This window comes from Python bivittatus, unplaced genomic scaffold (assembly GCF_059951505.1).
Source record: "Python bivittatus isolate LINGU-HERP-01145 unplaced genomic scaffold, Pbiv_v1 ctg000030_np1212, whole genome shotgun sequence".
In the NCBI taxonomy this organism is placed as follows: Eukaryota; Metazoa; Chordata; class Lepidosauria; order Squamata; family Pythonidae; genus Python; species Python bivittatus.
The window spans coordinates 386,360-400,274 of record NW_028277031.1 but is presented as its reverse complement, the minus strand read 5'-3'; the positions used below and the strand labels follow the sequence as shown (position 1 = coordinate 400,274).

Genomic DNA, 13,915 nt, shown 5'->3' with positions numbered 1-13,915 from the left:
TGGGAAGTTCTCAGGGGACCCCGAACAGCTGCCGCACTTTCTGACGCACGTCAGGGGGTTCATGCAGAGGGGTGGTCACCTATTCGCTAGAGACGAGGACAGGGTATCCTACGTGGCCGAGCTGCTAGATGGCCAAGCCGCCAGCTGGGTGATCGGGCTGTACGATGCCAACGCGGCGGAACTACGGAGTTTCCCGGACTTCATGCAGGCGCTCCGGGACAGATTCGAGGACACATTGAGCGCCAAGCGGGCGGAGGACGACATCCTACAATTCAGGCAGCGGGGCAAATCGGTATCGGAATATGCCCTGGAGTTCCGGAGGTTGGCCGAGAAGCTCGCGGACTGGCCGGAGTCCCTGAAGGTGAAGTATTTTAAGAGGGGACTCAACCCAGAGATCCTGGAACGGGCACTGGGGCGGGACGACCCGGCCACAGTGAAGGATTGGATCTGGCTGGCCGGAACGGCGGAATCGGCGTGGCGGCAGATCCAACAGAGCACAAGACGACGGGACCAGACGAGGGACCGGCCGAGGGAGAGGACCCACGAGGAGAGACGGAGCGGTCGACGGCAGTCCACCGGGAGGCGAGAGGCGACCAGAGCCCCGAATCTGTGTTTCCGATGCGGAGGCAGAGGCCACCGAGCGGCGCAGTGCCCGACGGAGCGGGAAGGCGCCCCACCACGGCCCGAAGTCAAAACCCCGCGAGCGAACGGGAAAAGGACCGGTGACCGACCGCGGAAGGGGGCAGTGGCGGCGGTGACCGAGAAAGGACGCGGGGGGTGGTCGACCCCGGAGACAGCATCCTCCGGAGAGGACTCGGAGCCGGCGGGAAACGAGGCGCGCTCGCACTGAACGGCGTCCCAGTGCGAGCAGGGGAGTCGAGGCGCGCGGACCCAATAGGAGACGAGGACTGCCCACCGTTCCGGGTGAGGATACACGTCCGGGGGGGTGAGATCCGGAGGGGAGGCGCAGCTACGGGCGCTACTGGACTCGGGCTGCACCCACTGCTTGATGCACCCAGCGGTGGTCTCGGGGCTCGGGCTACAGCTGAGGCGCCTCCGGGAGCCCATTTCATTCAGCCAGTTAGATGGCACGCTGGCAGGGGGACCAGCTCAGTATTACACCGAGCCGGTCCAGATGACGATCGGGAGTCACCGGGAAGAACTGAGGTTCGTGGTGGTCCCGGTGGCCGACTACGCGGTGGTACTCGGCTTGGCGTGGCTGCGGCGGCGGAACCCACGAGTCGACTGGACGGCGGAGGCAGTGCGGTTCGGGGTCGACAGACCGGCGAGGGCGAGAGCAGAGGGGACCGAGCCGTGGAGACGGAGGCAGCCGCAACCACCGGCGGACAAGCGGAGGGTCCGGGACACCGGGAGACGGGACGAGAGCAGATGGGGCCCGAGACCCGGGCGGCGACAGCAACAGCAGCAGCAGCAGCAGCAGCGCCGGGACCCCGGAGACCCGCCACGATCCCGAGGCGAGGGAGGCAGCGGCGACTGGCGAGGCAACCGCAAAGCGAGGGGCCGGACCCGGGGAACCCCCGACGGGCGGCGGAATCCCGAGGCAGTATCGAGACCTGGCGGCAGCGTTCGGGGAGAAGGAGTCTGACCAGCTCCCACCACACCGGCCCAGTGATTGCGCCATCGAGCTAGAGCCAGGAGCGACCCTGCCTAAGCCAAAAATGTACTCCCTGTCGAGGAGGGAGATGGGAGCCCTGCGCGAGTTCATAGACAAGAACCTAGCACGGGGATTCATCCAACCCGCGAAGTCACCATTAGCGGCCCCGGTGTTATTCCGGGAGAAGAAGGACGGCTCGCTCCGTATGTGCGTAGACTACCGGGGGCTGAACGCAATCAGCACGGAGTACAAATACCCCCTCCCCCTGATGAAGGACTTGATGTTGCATCTGTCGAAGGGGAGGGTGTTCACAAAACTGGACTTGCGCGAAGCCTACTTCAGAGTTAGGATCCGCGCAAAAGATGAGTGGAAGACGGCGTTCAACACCCCGCTCGGAAGCTACCAGTTTTCCGTGATGCCGTTCGGATTAAAAGGGGCCCCGGGGGTATTTATGCAGCTAATTAATGAGGTGCTGCACGACCTACTCTACCGGGGCGTCCTGGTCTACCTGGATGACATCCTCATCTACACCGAGACCCTGGCGGAGCACGTGAGCCTGGTGCGCACGGTGCTCCAGAGACTGCTGAAGGCACAGCTGTACGCAAAGCTCTCGAAATGCGAGTTCCATCGAGAGCAACTAGACTACCTCGGCTACCGAATATCCAGCCGGGGAATTGAGATGGACCCGGCGAAAGTAAGGGATGTTCTGGGCTGGGAAGCGCCGCGAACCCGGAGGCAACTCCAAAGCTTCCTAGGGTTTGCGAACTTCTATCGTCAGTTCATCCCGAACTTCGCCCAAATCGCCCTTCCCCTAACCGACCTGCTAAAAACCAAGGGCACTGGGAAACCCCCAAGCCCAGCATGGCACTCGCGTGGACTGCAGAATGCCAGGGGGCGTTTGAGGAACTAAAACAGCGGTTCACCGCGGAGCCGATCCTGCGCCATCCCGACCCAGACCGGCGGTTTATAATCCAAGTGGATGCATCAGACGTGGCAACGGGAGCAGTCCTGCTCCAACCCAGCCCGGAGTGGGCCATCCACCCGTGCGCCTACGCCTCCCGCAAATTCACCGAGACGGAGAGGAGGTGGATGGTGTGGGAGAAAGAGGCGTACGCGGTCAAGTGGGCGCTGGCCACGTGGAGGCATCTACTGGAGGGGGCAACTGAACCGTTCGAGGTGTGGACGGACCATAAGAACCTCGAGGCCCTGAAGACCCCGCGTAAGCTATCCCCCAAACAGGCACGGTGGTCCCAATACTTCGGGAGGTTCAGGTTCACACTGAAACACATCCCCGGGAAGCGCAACTTCTTAGCGGATGGACTGTCTCGCATGCCCCAGCACGCCAGCCTACGGGAGGAGATCGTGGACTCCGTCATCCCCGCCAGCAGGCTGGCTGCAAAGGCGGTGACCCGAAGCCAGACCAAGGGGGAGCGACGGGACGCGGCGTCTGAAGTAAGGCAAGGGTTCGCGGAGGCAGTGGAGCGGGACGGTTGGCTCAAGCAGAACCGAGAGGCGCTAACCGGCCAAGAGGGGTTGTGGTGGCACGAAGGAAAGCTGTACGTGCCCGAGGGTTGCCGACGGGAGGTCATGGAGAGAGCCCACGACAGCCGGAGCGCGGGGCATTACGGCTTCGTAAAGACACTCCACTTAATCCGGCGGCAGTTTTGGTGGCCCACGCTCCGGAAGGACGTGGAGGCGTACTCGGGGGGTTGCCCGGTGTGCGCAACGGCGAAAGGAGCCAAAGGCAAACCTAGAGGCCTACTCCAGCCGGTAGCGGAACCCGACGGCCCTTGGCAAGAGGTCGCCATGGACTTCATAGTGGAGCTCCCGGAGAGTAAGGGGAAGACCGCCATTTGGGTGGTCACGGACTTATTCTCCAAACAAGCGCACTTTGTAGCGTGCCGGCGAGTCCCCACGGCCGAGGGGCTGGCGAAACTGTTCGTGCAACATGTCTACCGACTCCACGGCGCACCTCGACGTATCGTCAGCGATCGGGGCGGCAACTTCATCGCGCGGTTCTGGCGGGAGTTCCTGAAGCGGGTGGGGACGAAACAAGCTCTATCCTCCGCGGCGCACCCGCAGACGGACGGAGCCACGGAACGCCTGAACGGGGGGCTCGAACAGTACCTGCGCTGCTACGTGGGGCACCAACAGGACGATTGGGCGGAGCTACTACCATTCGCGGAGGTGGCATACAACAACGCCGTCCACAAGAGCACCGGGTTCTCTCCGTTCAAAGTAGCCACCGGGAGAGAATTCGTCCCCATGCCGGAGCTGCCTCAGCCGGAATCCCAGATCAACTCCCTGGACGCCTGGTTCGCCCAAATCGACGAGACCCGGCGAGCGGCGCACGCGGCATTGCAAAGAGCCAAAGCCGACTACAAGAAGCACGCGGACCGCAAGAGGCTCCCCGAGGAAAAGTGGAAAGTGGGGGACCAGGTGTATCTGTCAACCAAAAACCTAAAGACGCACCAGGCATCGAAAAAACTCAGCCCGAGGTTTGTGGGGCCGTTCCCCATTTCGGAGATCATCAATCCGGTGACCGTCAGGCTGACGCTCCCGAAAAGCCTCGGGAAGATCCACCCGGTGTTCCATTGCAGCCTGCTAAAGTTGCACCAGCCGGGGAACGCCTGGCACAAGGCGGAGGGAGTACCACCACCCATCATGGTCGGGGGTGAGCAGCATTTCGAAATCAACCGGATACTGGACGCCCGGAGGCACAAGGGGCAGACCCAGCTCCTAGTGCAATGGAAACATTTCCCCAAGTCCCACAGCGAATGGGTGAGTAAAGCCCACATAAGGGCGCCGGACCTAGTGCGGGACTTTTACAGTAAATACCCCGGGAAGCCGAAATAGGACCGAGGGGGAGTTGTCGTCAGGGGGGCGGCATGTCAGGTTCGGTCAGCACGAGGTTTCAGGGAAGCACGGGGCTGCAGGGAAGCTCGCAACCAGACCACGCGGAATCCACCGGCGGTAGCTAGCGGGGAAAAGAGGAACCGAAAGCGCCGCTAATTAACGAGCCACCTGCGGCCAGCTAAACAGGAAAACCGCAGCGGAAGCTTTTAATTACGAACTGATAACGGCGCGAGCAAGCAAGGAACGGGGCCGCAGGGCAGCGAAACAAGATCGCAACGCAGCACAGAACCCGCGGGTCTGCACGTAGCAGGGAGGGGCCAACCCAGCCGGAGGGGGACTGGCAATCAAGGACAATGGACTCTGACCGACCCTGCCATCATGAACGATCAGGGGGGACATTGGGGGGCCTAATTGCCCACAGCCGCAACGCGATCACGAGGCGGGAAAAAGCGCGGGAAGGGGGGAATATAACAAGTGATGCAATTGTACCAAGCCAGTCCTGGCTTTGCTTGTGACTACTACGTTACGCATGAGTAAACCTTCTTTGTGAACCACACGTGTCACGAGAGTTTCTCTGTCGAACGGGGCAAATCTCACAAGAAAAACAAAAAGTGAAACATCAGGGAAGGTTGCTAAGGATGACAAAAATGACTTATTTCAATACTGTATGCTCAAAATATAATGAAGGGGAAAAAAATCAGAACAGCAGCTCCGTAATGAAGAAGTCTAAATGCTAACAGGTAACTAAGAAAATACCAAGCTACTCAACTGCTTCAGTCTTCTCCAACAGAAAAACTTGTGTTCCACCAGGAATTGGTGCAGGGCAGAAGGAAGTGGCAGGACTGAAGCTTGGATTAGCCACATCCATATAGCTGTTTTACCCTTCTTCCCACTGGTGAGCTGGTAGATCATGCCACCCTAAATGTTGCTGTCCCCAAAATCTGTCCTCATCACATATCCAGAACAGGTTGGGGCTGGACTGTTCTCCTTAGTCCATGATTGGTGGTTCCCTTGGATGAAATTCTGCTCAATATCCAGCCCATGAGAAGCCTCCTCCAACTGGCATGCACAGCACTCTGGTTGCTCCATGCAGTGTTTCTGGGAGAGTTTTCTCCTTTTGTACCATCAACCAATTGGACTTTTTCTCAGTTCCTTGAAAGTGTCAGTCACCTGGTCAGCTGTTTAACTATTAACTAGTAGATGGCAGCAAAGAGGTAGGATTTAAAAAAAAAAAAATCTTGGCTTCCATCTACAGGTCATGCAGATGTTGAAGCCAGTGAACAAATGTTGCTGAAGAGCTGGGGCTTGAGGAAGGGGTTCAGCTGTGGGGACCAGTGTGGGAGCTGTCAACTACCCTATGGAGATACTGTGAAGAAAGGAGCTCCAGAAGCACTAGAGTGGAGTCTTTTCAATGACACTTTCAATTACAGCTATGAAGCCATGGACAAGCTGGTCACTTCCAGGGCTTCACCCTCTCCAGGTCAACTAGTTTAAAAAAGAAGAGAGAGACAGCCATGGAAGCTGTGGTTCTAGCCCCCCATGCAGCCAAAAGACCCCTGAGGGGTGGACAAAAGCTTCAGGGACCAGACCAAAGAGGGTGGTCCCACAGGAGACAAGCAGAACCCATTGGACCTGCCACAAGACTGCCAGCAGGGAGCACATCATTTCCAGCTGCATCCCCTGGGCACATCCACACGCCTGCATTTGCCTGAGCACAGAGAAGACCCACTTCCAGAGAGGAGCATCTTAAGGTGTAATGAGGCTGCCTCGGCCATGGGAAAACAGTGGAACACCAGTGGAGACCTGGGGATATGTGCTTGGGAAGCGGTGAGAAGGTTGTCTTTGCTCCGGGTGAAGGAGGCAGGGTAGATTTATTAAGGACTGAGGTGGGAACTCCCGCAAAAGCATAAATAAATAAGAACTTCCTTTGGGGTACGTAACTGCTCAATGATTTGGGTTCTTGAAAGTGCTAGCAAGTACAATATGCTTTTAACATGTTAAGGTCCTGAACTGCTGTGCATCTGCTTCTCTCTGACTGGAGGGCAAGGGTGACTGATTTCTATGGCTGGGTACGATACTTCTTCCCATTTTTACACTTTTCCCTGGAAGGCACAGCAAGTTATTGCCTCCCCAAAATGGCAGGTTGCCCTTCTTGCCCTGGTCTTGAGCTGCAGCTGTTTGGGGAGGGAGGGGAAAGCTATTCATTAATTGCATTAATATAATGGGTGGTTCTCGCCCTCTTTCACTGGTGCATCTGATAGGATGAGGCAGGTGTAATGACTGTGACACCTCTTTCAACCTGTTCTCTGCATTGCATTTTTATCAGGGCCATCTGCTCCATGGAGAGTGGCAGCTGCTGGGTCGTACAAATAGCTCTGTTGTGTACTTTCACGTAAAACAACATATTGTCATAATTTCTCTGATATCACTGGATGGCATAATGTTAAGCAAGAAAAGGTGACATTATTTCTGGTGCACTGCAATGTGTGGGTTGGAGACAAGGTGTTCTTCTACCAACAGGGGTGGATCTTCTGGAGCATCTTCCTCCTCCAGAGGCGGGATTTACCCCAGGGGCATCTTTCCTGCTGACTTGTCAATTGAGCGCCTGCTGATTTACAGGCCTGTTTCTTGGAGCAGCTTTCAGAAGAAATGAGCCAGGGATCTGATCACTCCATTCTGGGTGGTGATTTACAGAGCATGCTGCTTTTCGCATTTCCCTTTTTATGAGTCAATAGCATTTGCCTGCACAAGAGGACCATACAGGAATCTGCAGGATTGCTCTCAGTGGCAGTCTAATTATTTGTTACAAAGCAGACTGCAAGGCTTCAACATTTTCCAAATAGCAGGGAAGCAATTAAAAATACTTTATAGCACAATCCTACACAGGTTGACTCAAAGGCAAGCTTTACTGAGTTCAATGAGAGCCTACTTCAAGATTGCCAAGCTTTAGCTGCATTCATAAAGGCTTGACCTGGTTGCTGAATTAACCCATGTTCTGGGTTCTCACATTACACTGAATCATGAACTAAATGAACAGGTTTGATTTGGACAGTACAGTAAACCATAAGCTAAGCTAAGCTAAGATCAAATAACAAAAAATCTTAACAGTTGAGCATATTCTGTGAGTGCATCTGCAAAGACTTCACTCAACTTTATTAAATGTCTTATGTGAACATAGACTTAGACTTTTTTCATTCCTGTATTTCCATTTCTACTTATCTTTAATTATTTTAATTTAAGATATACAGTGGAACCTCGGTTTACGAACTTAATTCGTTCCGTGACTCTGGTCGTGTCAGAACCTGCATCACCCAACTGTTGTTGTTTTCCATTGTATTGCATTTGTTGGGAGTTGGATTGATTTGTTTCTGCCACTTGTAACTAGGGGGGGATGGCTGTTAATGGTTGTAATGGGAGTTGGGAAGCAGCTTAACCCTATATGGGCAATTTAGACTGGCTTGATTGCCGGCAAGGCAGCTGGGGCCCAAAGAGCCCGGAAGAAGCTCGGGGAGGAAGGAGAGAGGTCAACAACAAGTGAAGAGGAGTCACAAGGCCAGGCAATAAGGGGAGGGGGGATAAATAGAGGGAGGGTTACCCAAGGCGTTAGTTTTAGCAATGTTCTGTTTACAAGCTACATGTACCTCTTAATAAAGAAGTATTTATCTGACCCAAGCCTGGTTGCGTGAGAATGCTTCAGAACTGAGAGTTGGACATCGTGGACTTGACAGGTTGCACCCCAAATTGGTCGTAACCCGAAGCAAATTTCCCCATAAGGTTCAATGTAATTACCATTAATCCGTTCTGGCGTGGAGGACAGGGAGGCGCTATTGCTTAGAGGGAGAGTCCCCCTCCCTACGTGTCAGAGGCGGAAAATGGCCGCGGACCACATATCAGGGGTGGAAAAATGGCCGTGGACCACGCGTCAGGGGCGGAAAATGGCCGCGGACCACGTGTCAGGGGCAGAAAAATGGCCGCAGACCACGTGTCAGGGGCGGAAAAATGGCCGCGGACCGTGTCACGGGAGGGAAAATGGCCACGTATCCTGTTTGTACCCCAAGGAGGAGTTCGCAAACTGAAGCAAAATTTTGCGGCCGGAGCTGGTCATAACCCGAAAAGTTCGTTAACAGAAGCGTTCGTAACCCGAGGTTCCACTGTAGTTTAAAACCACTGCAAGCATTCCTTACGATCAGTGACTTTCTAAGCAGAATTATCCCAGTCTTCATTAGGCAATTCACTAAGAAAGGCAAAAAATTGCAATCTGTACTTGCTAGTAGCCAGTAGGTAGATCAGCAGGCAAGGAAACCGAAATTTAAACACCAATCCATTGCTGGCTCTTTCTTATTGGAGCAGGATAGAAATCTGAGTAAAATAAATAAATAAATCTCTTGCTCAGCCCTGAGGGAATATGAGTTGGGGCTAACTTCTCCTTAGAGCTATCCTCTTCCACTTCAGTTCCTTTTAAGTGGGAGAGGATAGTGCCAGAAGAGGGTCTCCATAGTCCATGGCCAATGTGTCCATCCCTCTGGAACTACCTCTTTCAGACAGCACAGAAGAAAACTTTTTTTTAATAATATTTTATTAAGATTTTAAAGATACATATTTAAAAGTTAGAAATGAAAAGGAAAATTTGAAATACAAAATATAAAGAAAAGGAAAAGAAAAAGTGAGGTAAAGTAAAAGAAGAAAAGATATGAAAAATAGATAACTTCCAATCTATCTCTGGTCTTAGAAATAATAAGGCTATCATAAGTGCTAGTTTTTAATACATTAAATAGGAATAATTCTTTGTCTAAACATATCCCATTACATTTATAATCTAATCTTCAAATCCCCATGTAAGCTTCACCCCACCTGTATTTTGCAAATAGTCCATCAATGGTTTCCATTCTTTAAGGTAGCAGTTGTTTGAGTTTTCTTTTAATAAGCAAGTCAGTTTATCATTTTCTGCCATATCCATCAGTTTTAACAACCATTCTTGTTTTATTGGTAGTGCTGGGTTTTCCAAAATTGTGCATAAAGAAGTCTTGCTGCGGTAATCATGTATTGAGTAATTTAATAAGATGTTTTCCTATTTATCCCCAACAGGAATAGTTCTGGTTTAAATGGAATCTGTATTTGTAGTATGCTCTGCATCAACGTTTGTATTTGAGTCCAGAATTTCTTTGCAATTTTACATGTCCACCATATATGGTAAAACAACCCCTCTTGTTGGTTACATTTCCAACAAACGTTGGAAATTGTCCCATACATCTTTAATAGTCTTTGGGGTGTCATATACCATCGATACATCATTTTATAGAAATTTTCTTTCAAGTTATAACATAAGGTAAATTTTAATCCTTTAGACCACATATTTTCCCATTGCTGCATATGTATATTATGACCAATATTTTTTGCCCATTTAATCATGCATTCTTTAACTTGTTCTTCAACCATTTCTTCTCTCAACAATAATTTGTAGAGTTTTGCTATTAAATGTTCATCTCTTTCACATAATTGGATTTCAAATTCCAATTTATTCTGTTCAAATCCAGATTCATTTTTATCAATTTTAAATTTTTCTTTGTATTGCATATAAGAAAGCCATTGAAAGGTATATCCTTCTAAAACCAATTGTTCTTTTGATTTAATTTTATATTCTCCTTGTTCTTTTTCTAATAAGTCTTGGTATCTCGTCCATTTATTTTTATCTTGTTTCAGTTCTATAGAAGGCTTCTTGTGTAGAGGTCCACATCGGCATCTTAGGGCATAAAAGTGGTCTACATTTAGTCCAAACTTTTAATAGAGATCTTCTAATATAGTGATTTTTAAAGTCCACATTAACTTTAACTTTATCATACCACAAATATCCATGCCATCCAAATCTCAAATTGTGGCCTTCCAAGTTTAATAATTTTTCATTTCTCAAGGTGATCCATTCTTTAAGCCATACTAAACAGCAAGCTACATAGTACAATTTCAAATCGGGAAGACCCAAACCACCTCTTTAACGTCTTGTAAAACTTTATATTTTATTCTTGGTTTTTTCCCTTGCCATATAAACTAGAGAAGAACACTTTTATAGGCCATCTAGACAGAGAAAGCCTATCATTCGGGGTGTCTGTGTGTATCCCTTCTGAGGGACTAGTCCCTGCAGTTTTCTTGGCAAGGTTTTTCAGAAGTAGTTTGCCATTGCTTCCTTCCTAGGGCTGAGAGAAAAGGACTGGCCCAAGGTCACCCAGCTGGCTTTGTGCGGGACTAGAATTCATGGTCTCCCGGTTTCTAGCTGATGACTTAGCCACTACACCAAATTGACTCTCCTATTATTCTGAGCCATGGGAAATTCAGCCTTCCAAACCCACAACCTTTCTGACTCCACAAGCTACAAAACCTCATATTGCCCTACTGATGGTGTCACCCCTGCCCACAAAGTTCCTTAATACTGTGTAAGGTCCCTCCTCCCATCTTCCCCTCTGAATTCTTGCCAGCTCCATAAGAAAATTCCCAGTGTCTCTTGCAGAGCAGAAGACAGTCTAGGGCGAAACCAGGGTGCTTTCATTTAGATCCCTGAATAAAGCAGAGGATTCAACAAAACGGCTTTTCCCAATCCTAAGATTCTATGATTCTAAGTCTTCCGTTGCTGATTAAAAGAAGAAAGTTCATTAGCAAGGAAGCCGTTGCCACAAACTGTAACAATAGTAGCACAGATCAACTACAGAAAAGTCCAACGCTTGTATTATAGGTTCTCCAATTTTTCTGAGCTTATTTTCCAAGGAACATTTTAATTATTTATTTTTCTTCTGTGTAGGTTTATTTGTTTGTTTGTTTGTTTGTTTATTTGAAGAATCATTATGGCCATCCAACTCAGACAACATGACTCTGTGCAGCATACAAAAAATCATAGAACAAAAACACAAAAGAAACAGCATATAATGCTAAAAACCAACGAAGACAATAAAATTACCACATGCTATGATTATATATTGGGAACTCTGCTCATCCTGACTCAAGCACCCAGGCTGGCAAATGTCTCTCTATCTGAAATGATGCTTAACCTAAACCACAACTTCATAAATAGAAAGGCAGGATATGAATAAAATATTTCATTATCAACATCACCACCACCACCACCACCACCTTTACCCCCTCTCCAGAGGCAATGCAGCAAACAACAGATGGGGTCAGCAAAGGAGAGATGGCACTCTAGCCCCAAAATGAGTATTCCAAAGTCTTGGTCCTCCAAGGAGAGTCACTCTTCCTTGGGCCTTGGCACATTAATCTTGCTTTATTTTGTTTTTGTGACCTCTGCAGTAATGAGAACCATGCAGTTATTGGAGTTTGCTGACATTCACATATTTTGTTGTATTTTAAAAGTGTTGCCAGCATCTGCATGTACCACAAATTAAATTAGGTTTGAATTTTATTACCTCTTTTATTTAATTTATCTTAGCTGTTGCGTTCAAGCTGTGAACCAGCTGTTGTCTGTGAAAAAAGAATGTTAATTTGAAGGGAACAATTTAAGGCTTCCTACGATGGGTGTTAAGTAATCACTCAGGCAATTATATCTACTGAGGCTTCGTGACTGTTCTCCTGTCAAGAGCTGGCCAGAGCCTGACCCAGTGACCCAGTCATCCTTGGGGAAGACAAGGACACTGCACAGCCAGATGCCTCTTCTCAGGCACTGCAGGAGAAGAATTTGCACAGAGCAGGCACTTTCCAACCAGTCCGACGTCTCTGTTGTAATTAGCCAGAGATTGCTAAAAGCCTTTACTTCCGGAACATGGCGCAACTGAATCCAGCCAGGGGAGTCTCCAGAGACCCTCAAGAGAATGAACAACATTCCGGGGAACGCAAGTCTGTTCTTGAAATAACTCCCACTAGATCTGCCTCCTTCAGACACACTGGACCATCCTCCTCTTACTGAAACCGCTGCCCTCGCTTTGTCCCAGAGTATTTGGAAATCTGAGCCCCAACCGTGCAAAGGGGACAAGATGGAGAGGAACAGAGGGGGATTCACAAAGCGAAATGAATGCTGGTTCAAGAAGGGCAGAGAAAGAGGTCGGGATGCCAACGAAGGGAGTGCAATTCATGCATGAGTGGAGTTAGATAAATCCCATCGCGTAACAGACTCCTGCTTTGGGCTCTGTTTTGTGTAGAGGCTTTACTCATGCCCATTCGAATGCTTTATATCTTGAATACTGCTTTATAAGCTGTTTTTGAAGTAGAAAAGCATGACCTGAGGGCAGTCACGGCTATCAGCCTGGCACGTCTCTACTTATCAGAGACCTGCCAGATTGATAGCCACGATTGCCTTTTAGGTCTTGCTTTTCTACTAGATCTTCTAAACGTCTACTAAGTTTGTGATAGATTTCTCTCTCCCAAGGTGCCCACATGCACACGCACGCAGCATTAGCAGCCGGTGTGTCATCCTGTGTGTGTGTGTGTGTGTGTACGCGCGCGCGCGGCAAGGGCAGAGGAAACAAACTCTTGCTTTTGAAAATGTCTTCGCCAACCGCATCTACGGATAAATAACGAGCATTGCCAGGCGCGGGGACGGGCGAGGTGACCCCTCGCGTACCTGAAACGAGCAACGACAAACGCAAAACCCGCCGAACGCGGCCACAGCAAGAGGAGGCTTCCGGATACCGCCGCTGGGGAGGACGAGCGGAGCGGAGCGGAGCGGAGCGGAGCGGCGCCGAGCCCCGGCCCGCCAGCGGGAGCAGCAGCAGCAGCAGCAGCAGCAGCAGCAGCAGCAGCAGCAGCAGCAGCAGCAGCGGGCCCGGCAGCCTCTCCTCTGGACCGCCCGCCCGAGAAGTCGGGACGAATCAGGGAGGCTTCGATCGCCGCTGCCGGCCAGCTGCGCCCGACAGCGTGATCCTCTGGCCGCCCCCTGAAAGGGGCGAGGCGGCCTGGAACTCAGACGCCGCGCCTCGCAGGGCCGTCCGGGCAGAGCCGCGTCCCTCTCCGGGCACCACCTTCCGACGAGCAGAAGCGGCGAGGGTGGCTGGTGGGCCCGGCGGGCAGCCCCGCCGCTCTGAACCGGCCCGGCCCGGCCCGGCGCCCTTCGACGGCTGGGCCTCGGAAGCGGGACCAACCAGAGGAGGGGCTGCGTGGGCCGTGCGAGGCGCAGCGGCGTCACGCGCTTGCGTTGCGCGGGGGGGAGCGAGGCGCCCCGGCACCCGGCAGGGACTACGAAATGGGTCGAGCGCCAAAGGGGGGCGCCACGAGAGCGGCCAGGCCCCTCGCAGCCCTCGGGACGCCTGAAAGCCGCCGAAGCCGGGGCGGGGGCGGGGGCGGGGGCGGGGCCCGCCCATGCTGAGCGGGGCGCATCCGGCCGCCCCAGGGAGGCCGCGCCCCGCGCCGCCAGCCCTTCTGGCACGAAGCCGGAGAGCCCGCCACCTGGCGGCCTTCTGCGGAAGCGCCGCTCCCCGACGGCGCGCGGCCTCCGGGGAGGGGCCGCATGTC

At 51.8% G+C, this 13,915-nt stretch overlaps 1 long non-coding RNA gene across 2 annotated transcripts in view; it reads right to left on the bottom strand.

Moving 5' to 3' along the window:
- LOC148216948 (uncharacterized) overlaps window positions 1-13,740 on the bottom strand; it is a 40,034-nt gene extending 26,294 nt beyond the window's left edge. For both annotated transcript variants that reach the window (XR_015798124.1, XR_015798125.1), the window contains exon 1: window positions 13,029-13,740. This is a non-coding gene — a long non-coding RNA (uncharacterized LOC148216948). The remainder of the gene's footprint in view (window positions 1-13,028) is intronic.
- Between the last annotated feature and the right edge of the window lie 175 nt (window positions 13,741-13,915).